Genomic DNA, 10924 nt, shown 5'->3' on the forward strand with positions numbered 1-10924 from the left:
TTCCCTCAGTAAAAGCATTGAAGATGGGTCATTCCTGGGTATTCCAGCATGACAATGACCTGAAACAAACAGCCAAGGCTCTGATAGAAGCATTTTAAGGTCCTGGAGTGGCATAACCAGACTCCAGAACTGAACCCCATTAAATGTCTTTGGAGGGTGCTGAAACTCAATGTAGCCCAGTAACAACCCTGAAACCTGAAAGATCTGGAGAAGATCTGTACGGAAGAGTGGGTCAAAATTCCTGCTCTAGTGTGTGCAAACTTGGTCAAGAACTACAGGAAATGTCTGACCTGTGTAATTGCAAAGAAAGGTTTCTGTATCAAATATTAAAGGGGTTGTCTAGTCAAAATTGGACAACCTCTTTAACAATTAAATCAGCCGGGGCAGTGAAAAAAAATTCATACTCAGCTGTCCCTTATGATCTGGTGTCCTCCCGTCGTATCCCAATTCTTCTTTTCTGAGGTCTCTTCCTGAGTTCTGCGGAACTGATTGGCTTCAGCTGCCACTGCTGAGGCCAATCAGCAGCCTCGGCAGGCCTCAGGAAGAGACCCGTGATGTCACAGGTAGTGACATCGCATGCCCTTCACTGATTGGCCTCAGCGGTCATGTTCCGCGGCTTCAGCGGAACCTCAGAAGAGACCCGTTGAGCAGAAGGACCAGAATGCACCAGCAGGACACCAATGCTTCATGGTCAGGGGAATATGTTTTTCTTTTTTTTTTCACTCTCCCCGGCTGATTTAGAAGTTAAAGGGTTTGCTCATTTTGCCTGATTTTTTATTAGATTCTGTCCCTCACAGTTGAAGTGTACCTACGAAAAAAATTACAGACCTCTCCATTCTTTGTAGGTGAGAAAACTTGCCAAATTGCCCGCATATCAAATACGTATTTTCCCCACTATATATATCACCCTAGTCAATACAGTTTGGCAATAGCTACTCTCTCTCATAGTCTATATATTTAGGCAGTGTTTCCTGAGGGCATTGGTATATGGTATATAAAATTGCCTCTTGAAACAGTAGTAGTGCATATTTTCTTTAACAGTGTTTTTTCGAAAGCGTTATTGGCAATCTCATTGCTTTCTTTGCAGGTGTATCATAACCAACTTCAAAGAATCACATCACACTACTTGTCTATCAAGAATGAACTTTGGTCACTCAGCTTCTTTTCTATCAGTCTACTGTTCAACCTTTGTTAACAATTCACTGCATGTATAAAACAATCCACAGTATGAGCCGACCAGCTTATTTAATGCTAATACTGTTTTACAGCACTAGAGTGGAATATCACTAAACAAAGACAAATATCTCTGCACTGAAATATCTTGGAAAGAATGTCTATATAGATCATACATAACTGCAAACATATATTACAATTTGTTTGCTTATTACCTGGTTGTTTCCAATTGTAGCTGCCATTGTAATCCACTGGCAATCCTCTATTGGCAGTGCATTACAGTTTACACAGTTTCCTTATAGAACTAGGGTCATGATGAGTTTATAGCCGTCCAAAGGTAACAACCATCCCTAAGGCTGAAGATTTTAAAATTAACAGTAAGGAGCATAACAAAGTCCCCAAGTGTTATCCAGTATTAGTACCTGGTAGAGCACTCCTTACTTTCTATTCATACATATAATACAGTTACATAGAATTGAAAATAAAGTTTTTAGCAACAAAAAAAAAGACACAATAACAAGGCCTCAAACAGACATGGCAGCTATGGATTTTATTAAGTGGGAAATGAATATATATTACTCCTAAAATTTAGAGAATTTCATGGATATATCTATCTATCTATTATCTATCTATCTATCTATCTATCTATCTATCTATCTATCTCCTATCTATTTATCTATCTATCTATCTATCTATCTATCTATCTATCTCCTATCTATTTATCTATCTATCTATCTATCTATCTATCTATCTATCTAACAATCATCTATCTATCTCTTTATCTCTCTCCTATCTATCTATCTATCTATCTATCTATCTATCTCTCATCTATCTATCTATCTATCTATCTATCTATCTACCTATCTACCTATCTATCATCTATCTATCTATCTATCTATCTATCTATCTATCTATCTATCATCTCTCAAATATCTATCTATTATCTATCTATCTATCTATCTATCTATCTATCTATCTATCTATCTATCTATCTATCTATCTATCTCTGTCATCTATCTCTTTGCATACCATATCTGTTGCAAGGATTAGTTTCAGTTGACATAGCAGTTCAACAAAAGTCAATACATTTGTTGGCTGATACAAATCACTCTTTCATGGATTATTCTCAAGATCACCAGGGAAAGTCAACATTAAGTATTCATGCTCATCTTCAGCAGCTACTAGCTTTACAGTTCAGCAATCCACTTAAGATGAATATTCGCAAGAGAGTATACGTATAACTGTGAAAACCTTCTATGCAAATTACTTTATAATCTTCTCAGTGTCGTTCTCTATTATGTAAACTTAAATTGTGACCTAGAATGCAATAGAAACTCTGTATTCAGTTCATACCTTCAACTTTAGTATTGTACATGACTGAAACATACCATTGTCTTTTAATCACAAAGAAACTTTTGAGTTCATCCAATGTAGCAATGTACAACTTCAATTATGTACCTGTTATTATAAATATTAATTCCCAAACTAAGCTAATAAATGTATTACCAAATTTGCCAATGATCTCATCAGCCATAAAGTTTATATAAAAATCTATACAGACTTTGGAGCTAGTGTACATGATGTATGACATAAACATACTGAAAAAAATGTAAGTACAGAGTTTTATTTGCCACTAAGCACTGCCAGGGTCAGCTCAAAAACATCTCCAAATCTGCGCTTTTCTTATGGAAACATCAAAAACCCTTAGGCTAAGGTCCCACATAGCAAAGCAAAAAACATTACGGTAAAAACACGGCAAAAAAAGCATCACATTTTTTTATGCAGCGCTTTTCATTGCAACTTTGTAGAGTTTTCCTCTGCAGATTTTCTGTTCGCATTATACCTATACAGAAAACACCAGGGTTTTCATCGGTATAGTTGACACGCTTGTGTTTTTGAAAATCACAGCATTTTTTAAAAATGCAGCTTTTTGGAAACCTCTGCAGGCTTCTTGTGAAAACGCTACAGGAAAAACCACAATGCATTGTTACCGCATTCACTCTCGCCTTGACTACTGTAACTCCTTACTAATCGGTCTTCCCCTCTCTAAACTCTCCCCTCTACAATCTATTCTGAATGCAGCGGCCAGGCTCATCTATCAGGCTAGACGCTACAGCGATGCCTCTGGTCTGTGCCAGTCGCTACATTGGCTGCCTATTCATTATAGAATACAATATAAAGTTATCACCCTCATCCACAAGGCTCTCCATAATTCTGCATCTCCCTACATTTCCTCCCTCATCTCTGTCTACCGCCCAACCCGTGTTCTCCGTTCACTCAATGACCTAACACATATATCTTCTATTATCAGAACCTCCCACGCTCGTATACAAGACTTCTCCCGAGTTGCACCACTTCTCTGGAATGCTCTATCCCAGACAATCAGATCAACTCCCAATTTCTACAGTTTCAAGTACAAACTAACGAAACATCTTTTCAGACATGCCTATCACAATTCCTAATGTAAACCCTTCCATACCGTAATTAGAATCCCAAAAATGAACCCTTCTCTGTTCCAGCTCTGACATTACCCCACATGATATGATGCCGTTTCAGGCTAACTTTATATGTCCAAGCACCATCCACATGTTAACCACTTCCGGACCACTCATAGAGTATTTACGTCCAGACAGTGGTTGCCTTGTGATGACCTGATGTGCCGTTACGTCCTGTCAGAACACAACAGCTGCACGAGATCGTGCAGCTGCTGATACTGGGAGCCGGCTGTAACTTCAGCCGGAGCTCCCAGAGAGAAGGCAGGGAAGGTTTCTTAAATTCCCTGCCTTTTCGATCGCTATGTATGCGACCGCCCTCTGACCCAGCGGTCTCGTGATCCGCCGGTGTCAGTGTCTTACAAGAGCTGCTGGGTCCGACAGGACCCGAATCAGCTCTGTAAGCTGTGTATACAGCGTGCAGGAGACTGTATTCCTCCTGCAACTGGGCCTAAATGTACCAGCCCCAGTTATAGGAGAAATCAGCCTCCCTGACAAAGAAAAACGTGATCAGATGTCCCCAAAGGTCTCTTATGACCTTATGGGGACACCATCTGAAAAAAACAAAAACAGTAAAAAAATTAATAAAGTTTTTAAAAAATTAAATAAAATAATTTAAAAAATAAGTAAAATAATATACCAATAAAATGCCGTTATTAAAGGTTATAGCCTCACCCCCGACAACACCATACAAAATAAAAATTACCATAACGGAGAGGAAAAACTATTTTATAAAGCTTTTCAGTAGCACTTTGTGTTATTAAATAAAAAAAAAAGAAAAGTGGAAACCAGACACAATTTCCTCCTATTTTGTTTATATTTTCCTGGATATAAAAAAAATTAAAACACATTCGAAAATAAAAACAACATAAAAATTAATCCCTGTGTGTCCCCGAAAAAAAAGCCGCAAAAATTAGTTGAATGAGACGTATGAGAAATATGTTACAGCCCTCAAAACTGCACATACAAAATAAACCTGAAATGTGTCTGGTCCTGGATTACAAAGTGGTTAAAGGACATGATACACAGCAAGTCTGTCAGTCCATACAAACTCAGCCATGTGTGCCAGTGTGTTACTTGGCATGACTTCTAATGAGCTTCTAAACAGCAGAGTTGGGAGAAATCAGGGTGGATTGAGCCTAGTAGGAGCAGAATTGTGCTACGCTCATGGTGGAGCAGTATGAGGAGGAGGAGGAATTGTAGAGGGTGAGCACACATATTGATATATTCATGGGGTTAAGTGTCTGGCCGTCTGTGTTTAACTATAGGTGCTGCTGGCTTACTGCTCTCAGGATAGGAGGCGTAGGCGTGTTGTGCGTTTTATGTTGCTCTGTATTAATTTTGGGAGGTATGTTACTGCTGCGAGTGCTGAATCGATTTTAGCTTGGAGCGGTACATGCAGTAGTTATGTGACTGGATTTATGCAATGTTTCCATTGATTCCTGTATAGGTTGGAGCCACGGTGTTGAGACGTCGGTTACTAGCGACGCTTCCTGTGTCCAGTTGATTTATGCGCGTCCCGATGGGCGGAGCTTTGTTGCGGCTTCATTGAGGGTTATCTTTTTGTCGACTGGGCACTCCACATTGAGAAGGCGTGGCCATGACTATATCAAACTGGCCTTTTGGGAAAGCAGTCAAAGCTGAAAATTATAGCCGTCCGGCTACAGGGCACGTTAAGCTCTTCATTAAGCACTCTGTACAACATTACTGAACTGGCTCTTTACCAGTTGTAAAGCGTCAAGCTTTGACTGTAAGCGGTCATTTTCTTGTAGTGCGGGCATGCGCAGTCGGCTCTGCCCAGGCCCGATGCCTGGCAGAGTGAATTCAGAGCCGGAAGATGCCGCGGGGACGCTGCACGGAGAGGACTTCTCGGAGGATCCAGCCCGACCCTCACTCGTGGACTTGGTAAGTGTAATTTGATCGAATGTTGCCTACCCCTGAAACGAGCATTTTCCCCCCATAAACTATAATAGGATTTGATATTCGATTCGAGTAGTCGAATATTGAGCAGCTACTTGAAACGAATATCGAATATCGAACATTTTACTATTCGCTCATCTCTAATTATCATTAAAGGTTATATTTTAGTGTACTTTTCAGGTCAGTTTTTGTTTCTTAGCAATTAGGTAAACCTACCAAGTATTATATTAGTCGGTTTTTGAGCACACACATGAAACTTCATGTCGGGGTGCTTAACACTGGTGGACATGTAAATGATGGGTCTATCCATTGGCTGTTCATTTTGATGAAAGTCAGCCGGTCAGCACTGTCAACTGACAGCCGACTGTGCTTATCTGTGATGAGGCCACCAGCTGCGCTGAAGATCCTTTCCAATAGAACGCTAGCAGGAAAGGACCTCCAAGGCAGTTAGCGCAAGTTCCAACCACAAATACAACTTTCCATCCTGTGAAGCGGAAAGGAGTGTGCATTGATTATCCTGCTGGTAGGTTCTGCTCCTATGCCCGACTCCTCAGCGTACAATGCGTTATCCCTGATGGTGATGAGAGATTCTCGCATCACACACAGGAGCAGGGTTGTGACACTCATGAGTGCATCATCACAGCTGACCCTCTTGGTGGACTCCTCAAAGACACTGAGAGATCTCACATAAGTCTGCCAATATGGGTGAATTTTGCGCGAGTGGCTAGTACATGCTGGACATGCCTCTGCCTCTAGCCACCTTTTTTGCTGCTGCACTTGACTCCACATCTACACGGCTTTCCCCGCTAGACATCACCCCTGTCCATGTCGGGTCGGTGACCTCGTCGTCCACCAACTCCTCTTCCAATTGCTCTCTCCTCTTACTGCAAACCGCACATAACCACAGCTTGCCGTGATGGCAACAGTGTCTCGTCATCATCACTGAGGGGCATCAGGACACACAAAGTCGTCTGGTAGCTCCTGCGATTCGGGAAGTGGTTCAACAGAGGGAGAGACAGTAAATGGGCCCGAAAAGAGATCCTGGTAAGGGGCAAGGGTGGAATGACTCTGTTGGGAAGATTGGGCATGTTGGGAGGAAGGAGGGGCAGACTCTTGGGTAGTGGCTGACTGGCTGCTGGAAAAGCAGCTGGAAGCATTATCACTTGTTCCTGGTGCTTGGACCTGGTCTGCGTTGTACCCTGCACCCTGCTTAACGCAGCTGTCATATCAGGAATTGTGATGAGCGCATGTTTCTTTCGGTTTAAAGTTACATTTCTGTCCATATTAAGGTCGAGGAAAGAAGTTTTCAAATTATTTATCCACTTTCATAGAGGTTCTAGTGAGTTTGTAAAGTGTCCAGTGGAAAGGATGGGATAGGATTTCATATAAGTCTGCCACCCATGGAAACTCATGGTGCAGAAACTGAGGGAGCTGACTTTGATGAACCCTTGGGTTTTGGAGATGGAACTCCATCAAAGGTCTCTGCTGCTCACACACCCTGCTCAACATACGGTATCTAGGGTTTCAACGTGTGGTGACCTCGCACAACAGCCGGTGCTTCAGGCAGATGTAAGCGTTGCTGGAATGTATTGAGGCTAGCAGCAGCTACTGTAGACTTGCCAAAGTGGGCGCACAAGCGCCGCACTTTAACCCAATTTTTAGGTTATTTAGATATGTCAGCTGGAAATAGCCACCAATGTAACAAATGAGTCAGTAGAAAACCTTCTTTTGAACAATGAAATCACTTCTATTGCCAACTATTTTTATAATGCATTTTGACCTTTATGAAATTTTATAGGGTAATTGCTTGGCTCTTTTCTTTAATGAAAGACTCTACTTTTTCAAATCCACGAAAGAAGACCTGGGTTGTGTTTGACATTATCAAAATAACCACTATCTACATATGGCTCCCACTCAGAAGCAGTGTAGGGAAAGTAGCTACCCACACTCTGCTATTTTACACAGCAGGGACCTGGAGACAGTACCTATGATCAGTGATGACTCTGATCATGGCCATTTAAGCACTCAGATGCTGCAGTAAAAAACGACCGTGGCATGAGTCGCTAATTTCACTTCATGGACAGATCTCTCGTGGCACAATCGTAGTATTCATCCTATTACCAGTGCAGCTTCCCAGGCTAGATAGATAGATAGGAGATAGATAGATAGATAGATAGATAGATAGATAGATAGATAGATAGATAGATAGGAGATAGATAGACAGATAGATAGACAGACAGACAGATGATAGATTTGTTCGGAAGCCTTTTCACATAGTTGAAATAAACATAAGAAGACAGAAATGACATTTTCCTGTAGCAACAAACTTCAAAGCTTTGAATATTATTGTAGTATTTTTGGCTCCAGGAATTCTCTGTGCATTAAATTATGTTAGTGCTGCTGTGATGAACTTATCTTGCAGAAACATGCATTTGGTTTTTGTGGTTGTTTGAAGAATATACCATGTACAAGGAAAGCTAGAAGCTGCACATTAAAACACAATGATTCCCCAAGCCACAGAAGAAACATCATTATCTTTAGGACCCACAATGCCATTTGAGTGTTCATTTATAAAATAATTGAAAACATTCATAGGTGGAGATTGGAGAACACCAGATATTAGATGTCAGATCAACATTTTGATGTGTGATCTATCAATTATTGATGTCCCTAGATTCAGTAACTTCCTGTATTGACTACAGAAAAGAAACAGATATATTCAGTGTTTCAGATTTAACCCCTTGATGATATTGGATGTAGTAGTACAACACAGCTACTATTACCTTAAAGCAACTGGGCGTGCTATTATGTACCTTGCTGGCTATCCGCTCAGTGTGTGAGCAGGCGGCCTCTGGAGCTTACTCACAGCTAACATCCCGTTTCATCACCCCCAGTTGGAGCTGAGCTTCAATTATGGGTTTTAATCCTTTAGATGTTGTAGGGGTTTTCGCATTATAGTTCCCCCATCATCCCTCCACGGTGTGTTTGGTGAGTGCTAATATGTCTAATTAGTTACCCTGGGTCTGCCAGAGCTACATACCTGGTTAATCCTGCTTGAACAAGTCAGCCAGTGTATACTTCCTATATTCATTACAATATTTGTATATTGTATACTACTGAACCAGAAATCAGAAGGAGAGACATTGGGACATCAAAAAAGATTTTAAAAAAATGTAAAAAAAATATATATAAAAATTACAAAAAAAACTAGCTATTTGGTATCACCACATCCATAACAACCAGTACAAAAACTGAAACATTATTTAACCTGTACGGTCAATGTCCTGAAAAAAAATGGAAAATGCTGGAAGTAATGATTTTTTTGCCATCTCGCCTCACAAAATATGGTATAAAAAGTGATCAATAAGTCATATGCACCCTCAGATAGTACCAATAAAAAGCACAACAAAAAATAAGCCTTCAACCAACTCTATCAACAGAAAAGTAAAAATGTCTCTCAGAAGATATTGATACAAAAACAATAGATTTCTTTCCCCAAATGGGTTTTTGTTCCATAAAATTAGTAGAGATCTTAGATACCCAGTGGAGGCCTGAATACCATTCTGTTAGTGAAAGTTAGTGAACATTCAGGTCTGTGTCCCATCTGAGAATGTGTCCTGGTTCATAGTCAGAGGGCCCACAGGGGAGAGCCCAGTAAAACATTTAGACCCCCTTAGATTTCCCATAAAGTGTGAATAAGCCAAAGAGGAGAAAAACTGGTCATAAAGAAGAGAAGGTCGCAGGATCTCTCTTACCTGTAAATAATATATATATATATATATATATATATATATATATATATATATATATATATTTTTTTAATCTATGCAAATTATATATTAACAGTTTTCCCATGTCTTATAGCGTGGGATAAGGTCAGAGAGTAAACTCCTTGTGAATCATGTAAATGAATGTAAGGTGGGGTTGTAATCAGCGGCATACAGATGGCACAGCTTCTTAGCTTTAACTAATTATTGGAAAGAGCATAGGTTTAATAGGCCTGGGGATGATGTGCAGCAAAGCTGGTTTTCAACTTACGTTGTTGCTGTAGCTTGTTGAATACTTATTACCATGTTACGTTATGAAGTCCTTAATGCAAAGACATACAGCCAAGAAAGAAAACAATATATTTTTTAAATAATTAAAGATAATTGCCAACTGATGCAAACCTAATGAGGAGTTATGATGACATTTTTCCTTGTGACTCCTGTGATGTGCATTATTATAGAGGCACTAGCAGTTACCTTCATCTGCGGGTTGGCGGTGGCGTTGAACCGCTTATATGTGTTGTCCCCCCATCTCTGCCGCCAGTTCCTTTTCCCCCCATCTCTGCCACCAGTTTCTTGTCCCGCCATTGCTGCTCCCAGTTTCTTGTCCCTCTATCTCTGCCCCCAGGTTCTTGCCCCCCCATCTCTTCCCCCAGCTTTATGTCCCCCCATCTCTGGCCCCAGTTTCTTGTCCATCTCTGCCTCCAGTCTCTTGTCCCCCCCATCTCTGCCCCCAGCTTCATGTCCCCCCATCTCTGCCCCCAGCTTCTTGTCCCCCTCCTACATCGGCCCCAGTGTAGTAGTACTCACCTTGGCCACGCTCCCCTGCCGCTGCTTTCTCCGCTCGCTCAGTGCATATAGTTCGCGGGCTGCTGCCTCTGTGGCAGAGCGAGGCCCCGGCGTCAGGTTGCTATAGCAACCCTTGCGCTGGGCCGCGCTCTGCTGCATATATGACACATACAGGCAGCAGCGCGCGAACTATGTGCATTGAGCAAGCGGAGAGAGCGGCAGGGGAGCGTGGCCAAGGTGAGTGCTACTACACTGGGGCTGATGTCGGAGGGGGACATGAAGCTGGGGAACGTGGTTGATCCCTGGGGACACCCCCCTCCCCCCCGGAGACACCCCCTTCCCCCCTGGGACACCCCCACCCCGCTTCACTGACCTGTATGTGGAGTGTCGGGTGCAGCAGCCTCCTCCATCCGCGATGTGTGCAGGTGGTCTAGTATAGCTGCGGCTCCAGGACGATGTGGGCTGCCGCCATCTTGTTCACTGTGTCCCTGCTCAATCGGCACGCCCACATTCAGCCCCCAACCTATGGTGCCGCATCCCTGGCTCTATAGCCCGCCCACAGCCTGCCATGCACCAATAGGAGGTGCATGGACAGACCAGCGCTGGCAGAATGCCAGCTTCTACAGCCGAGCCCGGAGGTGTCTTTGGACGGTCACGGTGGTGATTTGGGGTGAGTGACCCACATTTTAAGTAGCCTACTACCTTTTCCTGGCAAATATATGTGTGTGTGAAATGTCCCCAAAATCCATTCAGTCGTTTGGCTGTGATTGAGGAACAAACATC

Source organism: Leptodactylus fuscus, chromosome 1 (genome assembly GCF_031893055.1).
Source record: "Leptodactylus fuscus isolate aLepFus1 chromosome 1, aLepFus1.hap2, whole genome shotgun sequence".
In the NCBI taxonomy this organism is placed as follows: domain Eukaryota; kingdom Metazoa; phylum Chordata; class Amphibia; order Anura; family Leptodactylidae; genus Leptodactylus; species Leptodactylus fuscus.